Genomic DNA, 21,688 nt, shown 5'->3' with positions numbered 1-21,688 from the left:
CCAGAAACTCCCCCCAGGAAGATGTGTTCAAACAAGAATCCTCTCTTTCCTCTATGACTCTGCTTGTAGGAGGCTTGCAGGATGGGTCCAGTCTCAGGAAAGGACAAGCAAGAGATCTGGACTTTGGGATCTGTTCCACCACTAATGGAGTGAACCGTTCTGACTTCCATACCCTGAGTTCACATTGGTGAAATGAAGGGCTTGGGCTGATGAGAATGGATTCAGTTCAACCCCAGCAGCCCTAGGAAGCAGCTACCACTTGATCTCATTTCTGGGGCTTCTCTGTTACGGTCACAGAACAGTGTGACTGGCTTTGGGAATGTTATGTGGGAGCCCTATCTCCAAAGAGTCACATGGAAAAGGAATTAGGACAGCACAGGTCAAATTCTAGCTTGGTGAGTAAAGCCCAGTGGAAAGAAGAGGCTCCCAACCTCTCTAGAGACAGTGCATACTTTCTCCCCAGGGGACTGGAGGCTTGGCTGTCCTCAGTGGCCTCCAGCCCCATCCTATCAAGTGGAGCTGGCTTGCTGTTGAGCTCACATGACAGATGGCTCTTTGGGCCTCCAGAGGGCTCTCCAGCTGTCACTGGGCTGTCAACTGCAAACAGAAGCCATTCTTTGTCCTCACCTCCTCTCCAGAATTTTTCCTGGCTTCGTAACCTCCAAGGCACAAGATGTGCCCTTAACCAACCGAGGGCTCCCCACTCCCTATGTATGGGAATCATCTTTTTTGGAAACCGAAACAATCAGGGCACATAACCTGACATAGAGTATTTTTGCTATTCCTGACTGTAAAGACAGTTCAGGAAATGCAGTTTTGGTACTAAGATATTATCATTTCTACAGTGTTATATCTCCTGATACTTAAAATCCAGCCAGCAGAAATTCATAACTTGGACTCAAATTTATATCCATAATTAAAGGAAATCCCCAAGAGTGTCTAGACACAATCGTTGCTGTTTTCAATCACTGACACCTTTAGGAGAAGGGTTTGATGTCAGGAGAGAGCTTGCTGGAAGGTGGCAAATCATCATGCAGCTGAGATGAGACAGTGGGTATAGGACCCTTGCTTGCTGCCTGCCACACGTTCTTTAAGAAATGGCCAGATGGGCTCTCCTGGTGGCGCAGTGGTTGAGAGTCCGCCTGCCGATGCAGGGGACACGGGTTCGTGCCCCGGTCCGGGAAGATCCCATATGCCGCGGAGCGGCTGGGCCCGTGAGCCATGGCCGCTGAGCCTGCGCGTCCAGAGCCTGTGCTCCGCGACGGGAGAGGCCACGGCAGTGAGAGGCCCGCGTACCGTGAAAAAAAAAGAAATGGCCAGCTGCTCCCTAGTGGAGCCTTGGAATGTAAGAGCCTCTGGCTTCCCACGATCCCAGACAGAGAGCAAGGGACACGAGGGGAACATGGCCAGTGTCAGGGTGGGAGCATCCTTGTCCACAGCAGTGGGAGTAATTGGGCACCTCCACCACTATTCAGAAGATCCTGGCCTGGGAATCCAGGGACCTGAGTTCTAAGCTTGGAATTTCCCAATGTAACATTAGAAGGCAGAGAGCATCATCTCTAACACCCTGCCCAGCTTGAAGGGCCTATGGTTAGTTTAGATTAGGCAAATATTTCTCCAGAGTGACAGGAAACATAGGACAGACATGGTAGCATGAGTGTCTGGGATGTGAGAAAAATGAGGAGAAAAAAGGAATCGAAGACATGTAGGTCTGGTGAGACTCTCCATATGCGATCCGTACAACTTCTCGAAATGGTTTCAGGAAAAATCTCTTTCCTCTGGGCCTTATACTTCTGATACAGTAGCGCATGTTTTACGTCATCTTAGACCCTCTGAATGGCTTTAATTTAATAGCAGGATAATTTAAAATTCATCATTTTATTTGATTCCCCACTTCCATCAAACAAACAAACAAAACCTCTGAACCTGGCAGGAATTCCCATCCCTATTTCCCCAGAAAAAATCCTGGGGCTCAGGAACTTACAAAAGGTTCACACACAAAAACCTTTACAGGGTCAGCTGGGACCAGAACCCCAGTCTCCACCAGTTCTTTGGAGCTTAAAGCTTTCTTGAAGGTTATCTTCAAGCAAAGCCTGCTAAACACTTATTTTACCTCCTGTGATCAACTGGCCAAACTTCTGCTCCGAAAAATGAACATATCAAAATAAAGCTTAGAGTTAGGTTACCTGCTATTATCATTGGCAGGACAGCAGGGTTCCAACTATGCTTCTCACAGCCTTTGAGATTCCACCAGGCCTCTCCCAGGCTTCTGAGTATCTTTGAGCTGAGTCAGGTGGACGCTCTAGGCTCTCCCAGTAATTCAATCTGAGCAGCTCCACTTCTATCTGCTTTATTTATTGGTCTCTCTGTAGGTATTAAAAAGTGTTTGGAAACCATGGTAGGGCAAGTTCTAGTCTGTAGTGTCATTCCCAGCCTGAAGCCAAGTTCCAGTTTCTTTACAGGACATGCAAATAAATCTCTGCTTCAGCCTCCCAATAGAAGAAGAGGAACAGAAAGCAGCCCATTGGTTTTCAAGACACACTGTCATGTGTCACATGAGGACACCTCCAGGTGGTCTTAAATCCAGAGAAACACGAGAGCAGTCATTTCAGTTCTTAAGGCCCCTCTGATGAGAGAAGCCTCATTACCACGCATGCACGGTAGCTAGTATTTCACGTGGACTAACTGGCCTGTTGTCATTCCTTTTAAATACCCAAAGGTATCCTACCTACATGAGGAGCTGAAGGTCTACAAACCATGATCGTAAAGCTGTTTGCACACTACGCAAGTGCTAAAGAGCACCTGAAACCACTTTGCTTCTATTTGTTTTGCCCCCTAACATGCGCACTGGTATATTAGTGTTTCTGTTGAATGCCCCTGGGTTTGGATATTAGACACCCACGTTTCAGTTCAAATTGAGTTTTCACAGCTGGATTATAAACCAATGGAAATGTTGACCCAGCACCAACTATATCATTCCAAACAGGTGTTGCTTTAATTAGCCTTATCATAAAACAAAAATTAAAGGAAAACATTTTAATGGATCCGAAGAGTTTCTTAAGGTCTTAAAGGGAGCAGGCAAATTGGTGGAGACTTTTAAGCCTTATCTCCTTTTCTGAGATGTTCTCTTAAAAATTCAGCCACACTTCCAAAACTGCAATAATACTCCAATGTCTTAAGAGGAAAAGGAAAGCTGGCTTCCCCGGCATGTTTGCCAGTGAAGGAGAGAATTTTTAAGTGTCGGGAGAGAGGCCTCCAAGGTCCATTCACTAAGGGCTTAGATGTCCACATCTCAGGCAGGAAGAAGATGAAAGGCCAGTCTTATCTTGGGATGTTACTCCTGACTTTAAAGGGGATTATCGTTGTTTGCAAAGATAAAGGAGTTTTGTGTGATTTCAATTCAGTGCAGAAAATGACTGTATATTTACTAAAGGGGTGGAAGCGAGGTTTCAAAACTCCTACCCTCAAGGGACATTCCCGCTCATTGTCTCACGTGCATGAAACCATTTAGAGAACAACTTAAAACTGGATATGAATTAGCTTAGGTGTGTTGATATTTCCACAAGACAGCACAACTTCCTTGGCCTTTGGGAAGTTTAGGATGACTTCCTAGAGAAAGCAGAGTGAGAGGCTGGCTTCAGACATTGAATATGGAGAGAGAAGCCAGTGGAGCATCTCAAGCTGGGGAAATTGCATTAGTAAAGGGATAGAGCAGTGGTTCCCCAGTCTGAGTGTACACCAGTGACCTGCAGGGCTGGTTAAAACTGATTCCTGGGCTGCCAGGGATGCTAATTCAGTGAGTCTGGGATGAGGTTCCAAGAATTTCCATCTCTGACAAGTTCCCAGTTGATGTACATCCTGCTGGTCCACGGACCACACTTTGAGAACCACTGACGTAGAGGAAGGATTGTGCGAGGCTATTAGGAGTCCAGTGCAGGCGCTGACTTAGCTGTAATAGAGGATTTGTACCAAAGAGTGGAGAATGCAGTTCCTTAAAAAGATGCCCGTTTTTTGACTGTGTGAACTGTATCACTTTTTAAGCTAGAAAATAAATATTATTCATTCTCAATTTAACCCTTTCTAGCCAACTTATGAGTCTTGTTCACCTTCTTTCTCAAAGGAAAGAGGAAAAGAAATCTCCAGTGAATATCATGAATAGTGCTGTACCTGTGTTAACTCATTCAGTCCTCATAAAAAATAAACGCAATAAAAGTATTAAAACAATACAGGGACTTCCCTGGTGGCGCAGTGGATAAGACTCTGTGCTCCCAGTGCAGGGGGCCCGGGTTCAATCCCTGGTCAGGGAACTAGATCCCACATGCATGCCACAACTAAGAGTTTGCAGGCCCCAACTAAGGAGTCTGCGTGACGCAACTAAGGAGCTCACAGGCTGCAACTAAAGAGCCAGCATGCCACAACTAAGAATTCCTGGAGCCGCAACTAAGGAGCCTGCTTGCTACAACTAAAGAGCCCACCTGCCACAACGAAGACCTGGTGCAACAAACAAACAAACAAACAAACAAACAAATATTTTTTTTAAAAAAACAGTACAGATGATGATGGCCACTATGTACTTTGTATTAACTCACATGCCTCTGAAGGTACCCGCCCAGGCATGGGCGGCATTCTTAATGTGACAGAGAGGCTCTGCTGATCTTAAAACCTCCATCTTCTCAGAGAGATAGAATCTTCTTTCCTCCTCCTTCCCAGGAAAATACCAACTTCACTAGTCCTTTCCATTACTTGGCTTAAGGGTTAAGCTCTTTTGAGTTTCAGTGGTTATTTTGAAGACTACAATGCACATTCTTAATTTATTAGAAACGAATACAAATTTGTACATTTACAATCTCCCTACCATTGAAAGAGCCTTGGAAATCTTGAAACTTTGAACCTTGAAGGTTAATAGATCCTCTGTCTGGGGTCCCTAAGGCCATCCTCAGTTTTAGTGATTCACCAGGAGGACTCACAGGACCCCACATATTGTTATACTCATAGCTTTGATTGACAGAGCGAAAGGATACAAAACAAAATCAGCAAGGGAAAAGGCACATGTCGCAGAGTCTGGAAGGAACCAGGTGCAAACTTCCAAGAGTCCTCTCCTAGTGGAATCACACAGGATGTGCTGAATTCCCACAGCAACGAGTTGTGACAACATGTATCAAACGCTTGTCTACTAGGGAAGTTCATTAGAGACTCAGCATCCATGATATTGATTGGGTACTAGTCATATAGACACCCTCTGTCTCATACATACCAACAATCCAGACTTCCAGAAGGAAAGCAGGTGTTCAGCACAAACCATATTGCTTTGCGCACACAATCTGGGCACAGAGAGCCACTCTTCTCAGTTCAGGGAATGGGGGGAAAGTTCAGGAAATTCAATTTCCCAGATGGGTGGTCAACCTTGCAAGCAGGCCTTTCTAATGAGAGCAGTTTCAGGCCTCCTCTGTTAGTTCTCTCCTGTACAACTCCTCCTTACCTTGAGTTACTGTTACCATAGATATTTATTTATACATAACCTTTAAATCTCATAAGAAATAATTGTTAGTTCTTTAGAGTCAATATTCATTTAGATTTACCCACTGTTCTTTCTTGCTTCCTACATTTCCCTTTAGTATTTTCTGTCAGTTATTCTCTGCTGGAAATGAGATCTCTTAGCTTTTGTCAGAAATGTCTTTATTTCTTCTTCATTTTTGAATGATATTTTTGCTGACTATAGAATTCAAAGTTGACATGTTTTTTTTTTTCAGCACTTTAGAGATACCATGCTGTTGTCACATAGTTTTCTTCATTTCTTTTGAGCAGTGAGCTGATAGTCTTAAAGTTACTCTTTCAAAAGTAATGGATCTTTTTTCCTCTGGCTACTTTTATGATTTTCTCCTTATTTTTGGTTGTGAGCAGTTTTACTGTGATATGCCTAGGTGTTTGATTTGTAGCACTTCTTCAATTAATTCTCTGCCATTTCTCTCCAAGTATTGCCTCTGCCTCATTCTCTCTCTGACATTATACTTACGTTAGACCAGTGACTCTCAACTGGGGATGATTTACTTATTTGCCCCAAGGCAAATGTGCCCCACAACAAGTAATTATTTGACTCAAAATGTCAATCGTGCAGAAGTTTAGAAACCCTGAATTGGACTTTTTACCGTATCTGTGTCTTCTATATTCTTCCCTATAATTCTTACCTCGTTTTGTCTCCATGCCTCACTCTAAATATTTTTTTACTAACTACCTTCAAGCTTACTGAGCTCTTCTTCAGCTCTGCCTAGTCTGCTGCTAAATTCATCTATTCACTTTTTAATATCAGATATTAGAATTTCCAGTTCTAGATTTTCCATTTGATTATTTTATATGGATCCAAGTTCTATGATAAAATTCTCTACCTTGCCATCTATTGTTTTGAACGTATTAATCACAATTATTTTAAAACCATATCTAATAATTCTAATATCTGGGTTACCTGTTTCTCTTGTCTATTTATTTACTGATTCTGTTTCTCTACATGCTTGATCATTTTTAACTGAATGTCAGTTATTGTGTATTAAAAATGTTCATGCTTTGGATGATGTAATCTTTCAGAGAGGATTCAACCTCTCTTTTGGAAAGCAGGAGACAGATGGCCTCAATCCAATCTGAGACTGAAATGATTTGAGACTGGATTGTATCATTGAAAGGCTTGGTCTATCTCTGGTTGGCCTCCACTTGTAGAATATCACCCTCCAGTGGTCCCGACTGAGAGCAATGGGTCCCTCCTCTCTTCCAAGTTCTAAACTCTATTCTTTTATTTCTTGGCATCACATAATCTGTTCTTCTTTTCAGTTGCTTTCTGTTTAGCCTCGCAGTCTCTTGCCTCACACGGCTTAATTGTCAAATGCCTGGAGGAAAAACTGGAAGTTTTTCAGTGAGCCAGACATCAGGCTCACTTCTCTGCACCTTCCCTCTCTTCTTGGCCCTCAAGCTGTAGCTTCCTTAAAGGTCCAGAGTTCCAATTTTTTGCTCTCTATACCTTAATATTTCCTAACACTCTATCACCTCCCTATCCATGAGAACTGGTTCTCTGACTGGCTTCTCAAGCTCTTACCCCACACCCAAGACTGCCAAGTGCCCTGAGTAGGAAATCAGTGTGTTCACCTCACTGAACTTCCTTCCCCTCGAGGATCTGTTCCCTCAACTCCTTGTTGTGTCAGAAGCTCCCTCATGCCTTTGGAGACGTTTTTAAAATCAAGCTTCTAGTTGTTCTCACAGGAGGTTAAGTCCATCACAAGCTACAGCATCACAGCCAGAAGCGGGAATCTGTACTTAGAAATTAGGCTAGACGTAAGGAAGATACTTCTGTATCTTTCTGTATTATTGGATTCTCTCCTGGGTTATCAAAAGCAAGAGTAGTCTCCTGTCCCCTGTAAAAGCCAGAAGAAATTTCCAAGGACCTTCAATAATTGAAGAGGCATAACAGGGACGGGGTGCAGGAGGAGAGGCGATTATACAAAATGACTTTTCATGATTTCCTGCGACTCCCTCAACCTCTAATTCCTGCCAGTACTCAAACACTCAGAACTTGAACAAAGCCATGCATTTTCTTCCCACAGTCCTCACTTTGGTTTACACATAACTCAGAGATGGAAGATTGCAATTTAAACCAGAAGAACTAAAATATAAGAGCTACATGTTTACATGATGTTATTACCAGTTTGATTATAGTCAGGAAATATAGTATATTTGTACTTTTTCTTTCAAATTCCATGAGTGAAGCTCTTCTCACTGAACCTAGAAAACAAATGTTTAGGAATAGGAAGAAGATTTTAAAAAGATTTCACGTAGTCTAAGAATTTCGAGCTACGGTTTTCCAGCCACATTACGTTCATGTCATCTCAAGCCTTTGCCAATCTGTTATAAGAAGGAAAATGGAATCCCATGTGTCATCACATGTAGTCACTGAAAGAGCCTTAAGCCTACTTCCTGCCTAATGCTGAGTGTGCATATGAAGCAGAAGTGAACGCTACAGGTGTGAAATCTCAGTTTAACAGCCAGGGAGATTATGCACATAATTGTGCAGGCCCCTTGTAGGACAGTCAGGGATGGCCATCTCCAAAAGACGGATTCATCAAGCGGAGGAAGCCTTCCCAGCAGGAGGCCCATGCGCTGCATCCTGAAGCAAGTGCTTACTGCTGCTGGCGCAGGGGAGGGTCCCGGTGGACAACACAGCAGGCACTTCTGTCACGTGGTTCCAGTGTGTGGCAAGACTATTTTCTCTCCGTCACCCAGCCCTCTGGGGCATCTCTTTGAGAAGAGTCCTGAGCCTGTGTATCTTTATGACGATCCTTTGCAGGAAAGCATGATGTGGTCCCAAGAACACTGAACTGTGGGATCAGATGCCTCCAGCTAATCATCTGTCCTTGGGTCAGTCCTTCAAAGCCAGTTTATGCATGAATGTTCTCTATATGAAATGAGGAGATAGGAGCAGATGATCCCAACAATCTCATCCAGTTGGAAGAGACCAGGGGTTCAGGACTCCCTGTAGACGGTTAAAGATGCAGCGCAGCAGAAAAGGTGTCTGATTACTTGTGTAGAGGGTCTGCACTGTGATGAGGAACTTAGTGAAGTAAGTCAGAAAGAGAAAAACAAATACCGTATGCTAACACATATATATGGAACCAAAAAAAAAACCGTACTGATGAACCTAGTGGCAGGGCCGGAATAAAGATGCAGAGGTAGAGAATGGACTTGAGGACACGGGGAGGGGGAAGGGTAAGCTGGGACAAAGTGAGAGAGTGTCATGGACACATATATACTACCAAATGTAAAATAGCTAGCTAGTGGGAAGCAGCCACATAGCACAGGGAGATCAGCTGGGTGCTTTGTGACCACCTAGAGGGATGGGATAGGGAGAGTGGGAGGGAGGCTCAAGAGGGAGAGAATATGGGGATATACGTATGCATATGGCTGATTCACTTTGTTGTACAGCAGAAGTAACACAGCATTGTAAAGCAATTATACTCCAATAAAGATATTTTAAAAAATAAAGATGTATGTATCCCTCTAAAAAAAATTTTTTTAAGTCTATTGCCATCTAATATATGAGGCACAAGGGTAAGAAAAAAACAAAAGAACTTCTCAATAGAGTTTTTGGCTTTCTCTCATTCTTCTGTCATTCCACATTTTGCTATGAAGATACAGATAGATTCATACATGTCTTGTGCATTTGTTTTTCCTCACTTTACCACATATTCCTCAACAAAATATGCCAGCATCTTTTCGTAACTGAAAATATAACTTATAATCTATTCAGCATCAAAATAAATGTTAAAATTCTTATAATGGTCATTTTAAAATTATCCTTATGTAACCCACATAAAGCTGAGCTACCTAGTGTTCCAGCTCAACATACAATTGAATTCAGAAGAGATCTAAGACTGGCATTCAAGAGAAATTGCAAAGAACTTTATTTCCTGAAGTCTGAGAAAAGGGCAAAGTGGGGGGCGGCAATGCATACTGTACAGGAAAAAAAAATCTTCAAAACCGTTTCTTTAAACCGTTATCTTTCCAAACTATCACTCATCACAGCAAGGCAGTCTTCGCGAAATCCCTTTTCTTACTATCTCAAAACTGCCCCAAGTGTTCCAAAACTCAACTCCCAAAGGCTCTCACCTTTTTCTAATGTCACCTTCCTCCCACGTTTCTAGATCTCTGCCTTTCCTCTGGCTTTTCTATAAGGCAAGTCAGGTCAGCTTTCTGGCTCATTTCGGTCCTCTTCTCACCAGTTATCCCGATCAGCACCATGAACCCCAGGGCCCAGGGGAGACCATAGAACCCCCCTTTAGAAGTCTGCACTTGTCAGCAGCAGTGGAAAGGGGGGTAGAGGCAGAAAAGGGGTGCAAACACTAATATTTTAAAACTCTTTAAAGATAATATGTCATATCTGTACTAAAAAAGCTAAGTTTAAAAAACAATGTACAAGCACATATTCCATCAATTTACCTTTGATTCTCCAACTCTCAAAAGAAATTTAAATGTCTGCAGTGCCTTTACTAGGAGAAAACCCAAAAGAGGTTACCTAAAGGTGAAGTGTTCTGCTCAGATTCCAATCTCCAGATATGTGTGAACCCTATTTATGTTGACACATCTGATAGAGTTATACTCATGTGTGAGACTTTTAGCAGCAAGAAATTCTTTCTAATAATAATGACCCATATTTAGTTAGCGATATACCATATTCAAGGCTTTCTCACACAAAGTACCTCATTTGATCCTGACAGCTACCTGTGGGATAAGTATGGCTTTAAGCATCATCCCTATTTTACACATGAGGGAACAGAGGCTCAGAAAGGTGAAGTGACTTGCCCAGGTACTTACAGGGTTAGGGTGGTAACTGACTCTAGGTATTGTGATTTCAACTTCCACCTCATTGAACTTTTCCTAACTTTATTTTTTTGTTGGTTTTCACATGCATGTGCATGCACAAATACATACACACAGAAGCTAATTGAAACACGGCCAAATATTACATATGTGCAGAATGTTCTATATATATATATATATATATATATATATATATATATATATATATACACACACACACACAATCGTATTAAATCAACAAGATCCACATAGCCACTCAGTTTCTGTTTCCAGAAGAAGCCCTGACCTTGTAACAGAATAAACACTACTGCTGGGCCAGAGCTATGGGGCCAGTTCCATGCTTCCTCCTGCACTGACGTGCTTTGTTTTCAAAAGCACTTGCCATTTACATTACTATTATTTTCATTTTCTTGATCATCCAAACCTCAAAGGAAAGAGGCTAATGATATTCCCCAAGCCTCTCCCTCACCACACTCATGCTGGGAATGGAAGCAGCTCAGATTGATTGAATGGCCTCTGCAAACCCTTCAGGAACATTGATGGAGTTGCTACTATAAGCAGCTGGAGTTGCCATTTGCATCTCACCCTGTCTTACTTTTTTTCCTCAAAAAAAAAATAAAAATAAAAAAGCATCCACAATGCCCTGGGGGAATTTTCCGGGACAAGCTGCAGGTGCTATGGATATTTTCATTTAATAATCATTCTTGCAATTCAGCACATTTGTAATCCATGTGGTAAACTATGACTTACATTTCTCCCAGTGGACGCTGGCCAGATGCAGAAACCAAAGAGCTCGGTGCCGGCACTGCCTCTTCCTTCTTTTATAGTTCATGCATTTGGATGTGTTTAGCCTGATCTGCTAGTGCAGGGGAAGGAATGTGCTGTGTTTAAAAGACCCTTTTGTTGACATTAAGTAATCATAAATATACTCAGAAATTATACTCCTTGCATTTATTGTCGAGTGCTTTAATTGGATGGTCTCCTCATGTGATATCATAAAGAACATATGCATATTTTTGGCAATCCCATCGGATCGTGAAGTGGAGAGGCACATACAAAGCAGCACATTCCTAACATCTATGGATTGTCTCATATATGTCACCACATCTTCCCACCAGGATTGTTTTCCCCACACACTCCAAGATGGTAACTTCCCAATCTGTCCAAATTCTATTTGGAATTCTCCTGGATTGTGTAAATGTCAAGGCCGGTTTCCTCTCCATGTGAAGAGCTTTGAAAGGAGAACAGCATGCCTAACTCCCTCATAAATACAAGCCAGAGCGTCATCTTTTTTTTTTTTTTTTAGGTGTGTGTATTGGAGGGGAGGGAGGGAAGGAATGCTTGGCCCAAAGTAAAAAAAGAAATCCCTTTTCAAGAATGACGTTCTCCTTATTTTCATCACATAAACAAAATGTTTAAGCCTGCACAGAGCCAGGTTCCAGAAGGTGGATTCTTCTGGCTCAGACTTTGTGCTGCTGCACGGAGACACAGTCTCTTAAGCAGCAAACTACATCAGGGGCAAACACCACCACCTGCAGGCCTGGGAGAGGGCAGCACGCAGGGCCCTGGAGGAAAACCAACGGCACCCTTAAAGGAGTAGCTCAGAAGATTGTAACAAAGGGACTGTGTTCTTATACCTTTGAACACAGTATGAGCAGAGGTAAAGGAACCCGCCAAGAATGGGAGCTCTCAGGGACTAAATGTAGTAGGAAGCCATTACGACTTCTAGACCACAAGGGATCCAGCCGTAGCTGAAGGGGAAGGATTCCAGGGGAATAAGAACCCAAACTTCCGTTTCCTCCCTGACCCCAATCCCTCACTTCGGCGGAAACCAACCTGCAGCTAGAGGTCAAGGAAGATAGCCTGGGTGATGCAGAACGAAGAAGTCAAAACTTCTGGGAGGTGCAGTGGGTGGAGAAGGGGGGAGGGTCTAGAGCAGGAAACAGGGACAAGCCAGAAACAAGAGTGTGGCCCACCCAAAGTCCTGAGGACGCTTGAGCTTCTACATACAATCAATCCCATGTATCCCTCACAACTCGGATGCACGCAGCTACAATTCCATCCTACAGAAAGGGCAACTAAGGGTTGGGAAAGCACAGTAACTTACTCCAAGTTGCATGGTTAGACCACGGAGCTTTCCAGTTACAGAACTGCCAGTCTCCTTTATTGGAAGGTGATGGGTAGAGCTTAAATAAGCACAGACCTAAACAGAAGCTTGGCAATTCTGTCACTGGGAAGTTCCATTTAGGTTTGGAAATTTTTAATCTCATTGTGAAACTCAGTATCTAAATCAGAGTGTTCCTGGGTCTCTGATAGACAGGAATTAGAGTTGAGATATTAAGAGATGTCGAACCATCTCAAAAAAAAAAAAAAAGTATATGCATCTATCCAGTCCCTGTGTTTAGACAGCAAGAGTTCAGATAATGAGAATTTGGGCAGCAAAGGCCATCAGACAACCTAAAACAAAGAAATATCATTCAGGGACTTCCCTGGTGGTCCAGTGGTAAAGAATCCACCTTCCAATGCAGGGGACACGGGTTCGATCCCTGGTCCGGGAACTAAGATCCCACATGCTGCACCACAACTACTGAGCCCAAGCTCAGGCGCCTCAACTAGAGAGCCCACATGCCGCAACTACACAGCCCACGTGCTCTGGAGCCCGCACACCACAACTAGAGAGAGAAAAACCCGCACGCCAAAACTAGAGAGAGAAAAACCCGCATGCCACAACTAGAGAGAAGCCCTCACGCCACAATGAAGATCCCACGTGCCGCAGCTAAAACCCAACACAGCCAAAAATAAAAAAATAAATAAATACTTTAAAAAAGAAAATATCATTCAGGAAAAAAGCAGAGCCTCTGTAAACAGTCTCAAACACAATAATTACAAGTTTAGATATTCATGAAAATCCCTGGGACAGAAATCACCTGTTAAATTCATGCCTCCATTACCACATCCTGGGAAACTACATGTGGTAATTAGTTGTAGATTTCAATGCTAGCTTAGGAAAATTTACTTATTTCTTGAGGAGTAGAGGAAAAATACTGCCAATTAAAAATCACAGCAGAAAATCATATGTCTGCAAAAAGACTTGGATGAGAATATTCATTGTGGCCTTATTCATGATAGCAACAGAGAGAAAACAACCCAAACGCTCATCAATAGGAGAAAAGAAACAAATAGTGCTATATTCATGGAACAGAACCATACTCGGCAATAAAAATGAATGAACTACTAATACGTGCCAGACAGGAATGAATTTCAAAAGCACGTTAAGCAAAAGGGTTCAGACACAAAAGACCACACAATGATTCCACTTATGTGAAGTTCAATATTAGACAAAATTAATCTATGGTGATAGAAATCAGGAAGTGGTTACTGGCAGGGAGGAGGGCTGTTAATTAACTGGAAAGGGACACAGGGGACTTTCTGAGTGATGGAACTACTCTAAATTTTGTTTAATGTGGTTGTCACATGACTATACACAATTGTCAAAAACTTAAGATTTGTGCCTTTTACTGTCTATTATACCAAACAAACAACAACAACAAACACAAGGGAATGTGCCTCCTTTTGCCTCCAAGGGGGAGTACCATAATTTCTTTTTGGGGCAAATATATTGACAAGCTGCTTTAGATTTTAAAAAAGCATAAACTCCCTGAAGCAGACAGGGAGTTAAAGAGAGAGCAAGATTGGAGGGTGTATAAGAACGGAGGAGAGGAGAGGAGCTGAAGAGAAAATGGAACTAATGGATGAGGGATAAAATAAGGAAATATCAGCTGGAAGGAAATTCTTTGTGTTACGAGACAAAAGACTTTGCAGTTCTGCACTATTCACCACCTCTGTTGCCACAAACCTCCAATAAAATTGGATACACACAAATAAAATGCAAGAAACATTTTAAAATATGGAGGAAAAGAGGCCATGGTCAGTTTGGGACACAGAAAAGAGAATAGCTATGGGGCATGAGATGCAAATGGGAAGCAGAAGAACAGGGTGGGCAGTTAGCATGGGGATGGAAGTACCCCTGAAGTCCCAGAAATTTGGAGGAGAACATTAAACATCCTGGCCCTTACCCATACCCCCATATTTGGAGTATGAGTGAATGTATTATAAACTTAAAGGGCAGCGTGATTTCAGCAGACCTCAGGTGGTTACCACGCTTTGCAATATGTTTTTTTTTTAAGTTCGATCATTATTTTAAGTGATGTCATTTTCGTGTTTATATATCTCATGTCATTCACTTTAAGACAAAACATTTTTTTGACTTTTGAACTACTCTGTAATTTAAGGCATCTTACAGTTGATAGTGTGTTTTTAGAGTTTGTCAGTATTTAATCTTTTTTATTGGTATATAAAATAATATTGTGTGTTCCAATTGATGGTGTCCTAGATTTGATGGAATATGGTATTATTGGTGCAAGTTAACTAACTAGAGCTCTGCTCCCCTTTGCAATGAAATCCTGGTGAATTGAACCAATGGGGCAGTGTCTGCACTGGGGCTCACTCCAGTTTCCTCTCCCCCACTCAGGCAGACCCAGAGCTCTAGCCTAGCCTGGGGTTCAGTAAGTTGGAGTTGGCTGTGGGAGCAGCTGGAATTGGCTCACAGCTATGATGTCAGGGGAAGGTCGGCTGGGGGATCAAAGGGACATTGTGAAACACAAGATATGGTGGAGGTGGAAACAGGCAGTGATTGAATAGGGCAGAGTGATAAAAGCTAAATGCAGGATGAAGGGACCACATCTAAGGTCAAGTGGTGGTGCGTTAGAGCAAGAACACTGATTGAGGGACCCCTCCCCAGAATGCAAGCACGGGGGAGGAGCCACAGTCTGCTACGACCTGGATGAGTCTTCCTTTTTAACAATCTCCATTCCATCTCAACTTTGATACAAGTGTTCAAATGGAAAGAGACTGAAAACATCTTCTCCTTTGGGTCTTTTCAACCTCTAGTGTATCACCATTGACCCCTCTGATAAAAGTGAGATAGACCCTGGAAATCCCTATGCCTGTAGGTTTTCGCTGGTGGGTCTGGGATGCTGTCAGCGATGAAGGTGGTAGCTCCATTCACACCACAAGTACTACTACTTAGGTCCTGTGCTGCAGATGGTGGTATGAGACCTGCCTGAGCCCTTAGACTTCCCCTTGGCCTGGAGCACTGGACTAGACTGCTAGGGCTGCCCTAATAAAGTACCACAGAATGGGAGGCTTACACAACAGAAATCACAATTATCACAATTCTGGAGGCTGGAAGTCCAAGACCAAGGTGTCGGCAGGTTTGATTTCCCCTGAGATCTCTCTCCTTGGCCTGCAGACGGCCACCTTCTCCCTGTGTCCTCTCATGGTCATTCCTCTCTCTGCATGCATCCCTGGTGTTTCTCTGTGTGTCTACATTTCTTCTTCTTATACATTCTTCTTCTATTATATTGGATTATAACCTATCCAAACAGACTCACTTTAACTTAATCACATCTGTAAAGGTCCTACCTCCCATATACAGTTATATTCTGAGGTACTGGGGGCGAGAGTTTCAACATATGAATTTTGGGGAAACACAGTTCAGCCCGTAACAGGCACCGTAGAGATCATAGTAGGTAAATTTAAGTTCTTCTCAAGATTAATTTGCATTTTAGTCTTTTTTTCTTTTCTTGGTTAAGTTTAATGTGAATTTATTAAACCAATACATTTTTGAGACAGATAATCATTTTTCTTCCTCTGATGTTTTTCATTTAAAAGGACACAATAGCACAGGGAGATCAGCTCAGTGCTTTGTGACCGCCTGGAGGGGTGGGATAGGGAGGGTAGGAGGGAGGGAGACGCAAGAGGGAAGAGATATGGGAACATATGTATATGTATAACTGATTCACTTTATTATAAAGCAGAAACTAACACACCATTGTAAAGCAACTATACCCCAATAAAGATGTTAAAAAAAAAAAGGACACAGCATTTCTTTTCTCTTCTTTTAATTTATGTCCCTTTATACAGAAGAGCTAAGAATACCTGTTTCTACCTATGCAAGGATTCACATGAAAGGCCAGTAACATGCCAAACATTTGAGCCTTTTCCTAAATAGGGACAATGTGTTCAAAAGCGAGGTGATTCCAACGAGAAGTCACGAGGCTTCTTCTCGCTCCTCTAAAGGGACTCCTTTGTGAGATCTGGAGACCTGGATAATCAGAGTCCATTAAGTCTATGAGAATAGGCTGTGGGGCAGTGGGAAGGGTCTGCACAGAAAAGATTATCAGAGAGGAAATGTATCAGAAAAGCATTCCCTGACTTCTCAAGAGAATCAAGGAACAGAATCCAAAGTTTCAGAAACTGGAGCTCCAATCAATAATCAAAAAGTTTAAAGTAATTACTATAAGCCTGCTTTCATGCAGTGTACTGGGCAGATACAAAAATTCAACAGCTTCCACCGTTCCTGGCAAAGAATCAGTTGCATCCAGAGTTGAGACACTCTTAAGCATCCTGCGGTCCAGAGGCCTCAACGGTCCTAACGTACTTTTTTTCTTAAAATAATGGCAGCAAATACTATCCCATACATTGAAACACAATGTATTTTAACCAAAAGGCAAAAACTTGGGTCAGGAGTGTTGAAGGGTTTACTGAGACTGTCTTCAGTGGGAGGCAAGGTCAAAGTAAGACACATTACAAGAACTAAAGTAAAACAGACAAGAGTGAGTGAGATTAGAAGTTCACCCATGCTTTCCTTTCCAGCCCTGCCGTAGCTACTCCTAAAGTTTATGCTTTAATTACTTTGTAATTAAATTACAGAAATGGGAAATTATAGGTAGCACCTAATTACTTTCTCTGCCTCTGATCTCTTCCTTCCCAATCCATATTCTACACACCACAGATCACTGTTCTTGAAGCACCGCAATGATCTGTTACTTCATTACTCAAGGGTCTCTCCTGGCATCCCACTAACTAATGAATAAAGCCCACATGCATTCTGGAAGTCAATGCCCTTCGGTATTTGGCACCAACCAACGTTCGCAACTTCATCTCCAACATTCCCCATTGTGAACCCTGCGCTTCAGCCCAGAGATCCCCAAATCCAGCCACAAAGAGAGTCCCAAGAGGAGCCTGTTAAAAACATGACTGCCCAGGTCTGCCCCTATGGAGGTTGGGTCTCTAAGTCTGGTGAAAGGTCCAGGGATCTCCTCTTTTAGAAGATCAACTGGTATATGTCTAGTTTGGGTGCTCTAGCCAAACTGAAGCTTCACTGTTCACTCGAACAAATCCTTTGTGGGCTTTTAAAGCCTACCTCCACCATGAAACCACCTTTCTCTGCCTCCTCTTTCCCTTACCCCACCATCCTGCTTCCTCACCACCAACTGCAAGACTTCTCTCCCTCTTCCTAACTCTCAGTATGTCTCTGCCTTCCATACGGTCCATCTCACTTTCTACCTTATATTTTAATTGTTTTTTAAAAAGAGCCACCTCCCTATTAGACTGTAAGCTTTTTGAAGGCACATTCCATGTCTAATTAACTTGACTTTGTCTCTCCAGAACCAATCAAAAGCCTAGCAAAAAATGACATACAGTAAGTATTTTCTGAATCCATAGGGTTTTGCCAGTGATTCGGTAACCCTAAATCTCTTTGGGAGGAGAGACGCTGATAAAGATTTTTTATTCCTATAAATATTTGGAATCCTCTTTTTATAACAAGCACAAACTGGAAACAATATTCTTTCAAATGAAAAATGTCACATCAGATGAGTGAGCCATGGAACTTCAGAATCTCTTTCACACCTTTTATAAACTACATAAGCATGGTTTTACCTTTCTGCCGTTCATTTGGAGGAAAGACATCTATTTTCCTTACAAGGAAATTTTGTTCTCACCTGATGAAAATAATTGATATGATGGTTGCAGGATACGCTGTCATTCATCATAAGGATAGAAGGTAATAAATTAACAATCACGTGGAATTAACATATTTTAGAAAATCGCTTAATCTTTGGGGGTTAATCTTCCATTTCTGAATTTCTAAGATTAACTACTCCATAGAGCCTAAGATCTATTTTAAGACAAAAACAGAGCTGACTGAAGAGCGAGCCCTCAGAGAAGGAATCCTCAGATTTCTCGCACCTGTGGTTTTTCATTGCTCCTATGGAGAGCTTAGGCTGGTGGACACTGGGAGCTTGAAGTGCTCCTTGGGGAGGTTTCGTTGGAACAGCAGAGTTCTTAAATAGCTAAAATGTCATGGGTAATAGATCTAGGTTACAGAGACAATACAAAGAGAGGTTTCCAAAATAACGTCCCCACCTGTAACTGAATGCAGCAGTGCTGAATATAATCCTAAACAGCAGGCAATATGAATAAAGTTGCTGAGCTCTGGAATGTATTATAAGTAGTCTTTGAATTCCTATTCAGCCTATTCAAAACTTTCTCTTCATTTTACAAAATCCTGAAACTTATTATTCTTGTAATGAGCTCATGCCTCATCCTCTATGGTTTTTTTTTTAATCAAAGAGAAAAGAAAATAGTTTAAAATTCCACAAAAGCTTTTAAGAGAATTACGGATATACGGAGTACTGTACCCATCTACTGTCCATCATAATCTGATCTCCTGCTCCTCACATACACACACACACACAATTCTTTTAACTTCCAAGATGGCAAATTGCTTCTTCTAAGGATCTTGAAATGTTTAGGGAAGACGACCGCCAAAATAATTAAAGTTTAAACTGTTGAGTTAATGCTTATTCCAGTTACTAATGACTTTATAACAAATTAGTCCAAAGCATAGTGATCTAAAACAACCATTTGTTATGTTCATGGATTCTGCGGGTCAGGAATTTAGACTGAGCAGAGCAAGGTTGGCCTTTCTGCTTCACACTGACAGAGGCCTCCGCGGAAAGGTTCCAAGGCCAGGGGCTGGAATCTATCACTCACGAGTCTTGTGGTTGATGTTAGCTATTGGCTGAGGGCCTCATCCTCTTCAGTGGGCCTCTCCACATAGGCTAGTTTGGTCTTCCTCACAGCATGATGGCAGGGTTCTCAGGGCAAGAACCCAGAGAAAGGGCCAGGCAGAAGCTGTACCACCTTTTACGACCTAGCCTAAAAAATCATACAGCACAGTCCATTTATTGAAGGAGTCACAAAATCTCACCCAGTCTCAAGAAGAGGAGAACTAGATACTGCCTGTTAGTGGGGAGTTGCAAGGTTCTGGGATTGCCTGTGGGACTGGGAATCTTGTTGGAGCCGTTTGTGAAGAGGCTTTATGACTCTGAGCTTCCATGTAGGGCGATCGGCTTGGCTGTATTGTGGGGAAGCCTTGGCTTTGGTCTTTCCATTTGGGATAATCAGATTCCTTAACGTATATTCTTTGGATTTCCTGTTTGGGACAATTGTATTCGAAGGGACTAGGTCTGGAGGTTAATAGGACTGGAGAACCCAGCATTGGACATTTAATACATACAGAGTTTGATTATCTCCTTGTTTTCAGCAGGATACCTTCATCTTCAATTACACCAACATCTGTGCCAGCCAACACCCAACCCAAAGTTCTGTTTTACTCTCTTTAGAGAATAAACCTCTAGTCCTATGTGGAGTTGGGAGGGTCAGTTACCCAGTGGCATAGATATTGGGAGATCCAGAGCTCTGACTGCTTTGCCAGCAGCTTTTACCCTATTTATTTTTGTTGCCACCTCTGTGACCAGTTTTGAGAGAAACTAGTTCTGTCCACCTGTGCGTTCTGAGGAGTCTGCGATGGGTAACATGTTGACACCCTGCTTTCTTGCTCCCCTTTGGTTTTGGATTCAGCTGTTTGGTTTCCACTAACTCATTTACCATTGGTCTGCAGGCTTTCCAGCTTCGCAATAGGACTGCTGTCTTCCCTCTTTATTTCCCGGTCCTTTGAAACTCTTTCCCATGGCTTTCATGGGGCTTTGACAGGGAGTGAGTTGAGATGTGTGTATTTGAGCTGCCATCTTAGCCTGGGAGGCTCTCTAGTCTCTTTCAACCATTGTTCAGGTGAGACGATTGCAAACCCATAAAGGCCCTATCTGCTTTTCCTTCAACATGCTCTAGGTTTTTCAGCAACTCTCTTAAACTGTAATAGCACTTCAAGCTGAATTTCAGGTGTGTTCTAATCAGTACAGATTATAATTGTTACTTCTTTTTTGTAGACACTCAACTCAGCACTTTCCAAACGGGGTTAGACAGGGAGTAGTGTCTCTCAGGTGATCAACAGATATTCTGAAAAAATAGTTGGAAAATACCACGTATCCTCCTCTCAAACATTTATACTGCTATAAATCAAAAATGAAATGTGCTTTTTTTTTTTTTTTTCGCGGTACGTGGGCCTCTCACTGTTGTGGCCTCTCCCGTTGCGGAGCACAGGCTCCGGACTCGCAGGCTCAGCAGCCATGGCTCACGGGCCCAGCCGCTCCCCGGCATGTGGGATCTTCCCGGACCGGGGCACGAACTCGTGTCCCCTGCATCGGCAGGCGGACTCTCAACCACTGCGCCACCAGGGAAGCCCGAAATGTGCTTCATTTTTAAAACCCAGTTTTTCCAAAACATTTGACTACTTAATGCCTTTTTTGGAGAACATCTTACAAGACTTTAGTACAGTGTTATGACTCAAAGTGGGGTTCATGCGCCAGAATCATTTGGGGTTCTTTTATGTATTTGGATACCTCTGACCCAATCCCAGACCTTGAATCAGACTGAGCCTTGGGAATCTGCATTTTAAAACAAACAACTAATTCTCATGCAACCTAACATTACTGGAGAGCCTATTCCCCACAATTTGAACTTCCATACAGAGGAACTGTTCTCTTGGTCCCTCCTCCCATGCCTTATACATTTACTTTGTAAGGAGGAATGACTTTCCTGAGTGATGGACTTGGAAAAGTAACATAGGTGTGTTTGCCTCAGACCCTGCATCTCTCTCTTCTCTTTGGGAACTGCCTGCCTGCCAAGAGAGTCCATTTGACTCTGTCCAGTGGGCTCTACCCTGAGGAAGGAAGCTTGTGATTATCCAACTCCTCCACAGACTGGGTGGAAAGAGTATCTAGTATAGGATTAAAACAACAGAAAACCCCCTTACTCAAAGGGTTAAAGGTGATGGTTTATTCTTCACGTACCTATGCCCTTTCTCAACTGGTTCTAAATTCAGGCTTGTTACATATTGAAAGGAGTATTATATATTGAGCCACCTCAAATCCCAAGTTCATATTTAAGGATAACTGACTTAGAGGCAAGCTTCAAAAAAAATAGGGTATAAGTATATCATACAAAGCAGTAGAAAACACATGGCTATTCATTTTACCTTTTTTTTTTTTTTTTAATTTGCAATCGTGGGAAGAGCAGATGAGGT

General features: G+C 42.5%; 1 long non-coding RNA gene across 1 annotated transcript in view; it reads left to right on the top strand.

The window, feature by feature from the left end:
• Positions 1-1,109: 1,109 nt before the first annotated feature.
• The window catches only part of LOC125960770 (uncharacterized), a 483,380-nt gene continuing 462,801 nt past the window's right edge, over positions 1,110-21,688 (top strand). The window contains exon 1 of the long non-coding RNA XR_007470779.1: positions 1,110-1,251. This is a non-coding gene — a long non-coding RNA (uncharacterized LOC125960770). The remainder of the gene's footprint in view (positions 1,252-21,688) is intronic.

Source organism: Orcinus orca, chromosome 13, assembly GCF_937001465.1.
Source record: "Orcinus orca chromosome 13, mOrcOrc1.1, whole genome shotgun sequence".
Classification (NCBI taxonomy): Eukaryota; Metazoa; Chordata; class Mammalia; order Artiodactyla; family Delphinidae; genus Orcinus; species Orcinus orca.
Note: the sequence above shows the minus strand (reverse complement) of the source record. Positions and strands in the feature narration are given on the sequence as shown.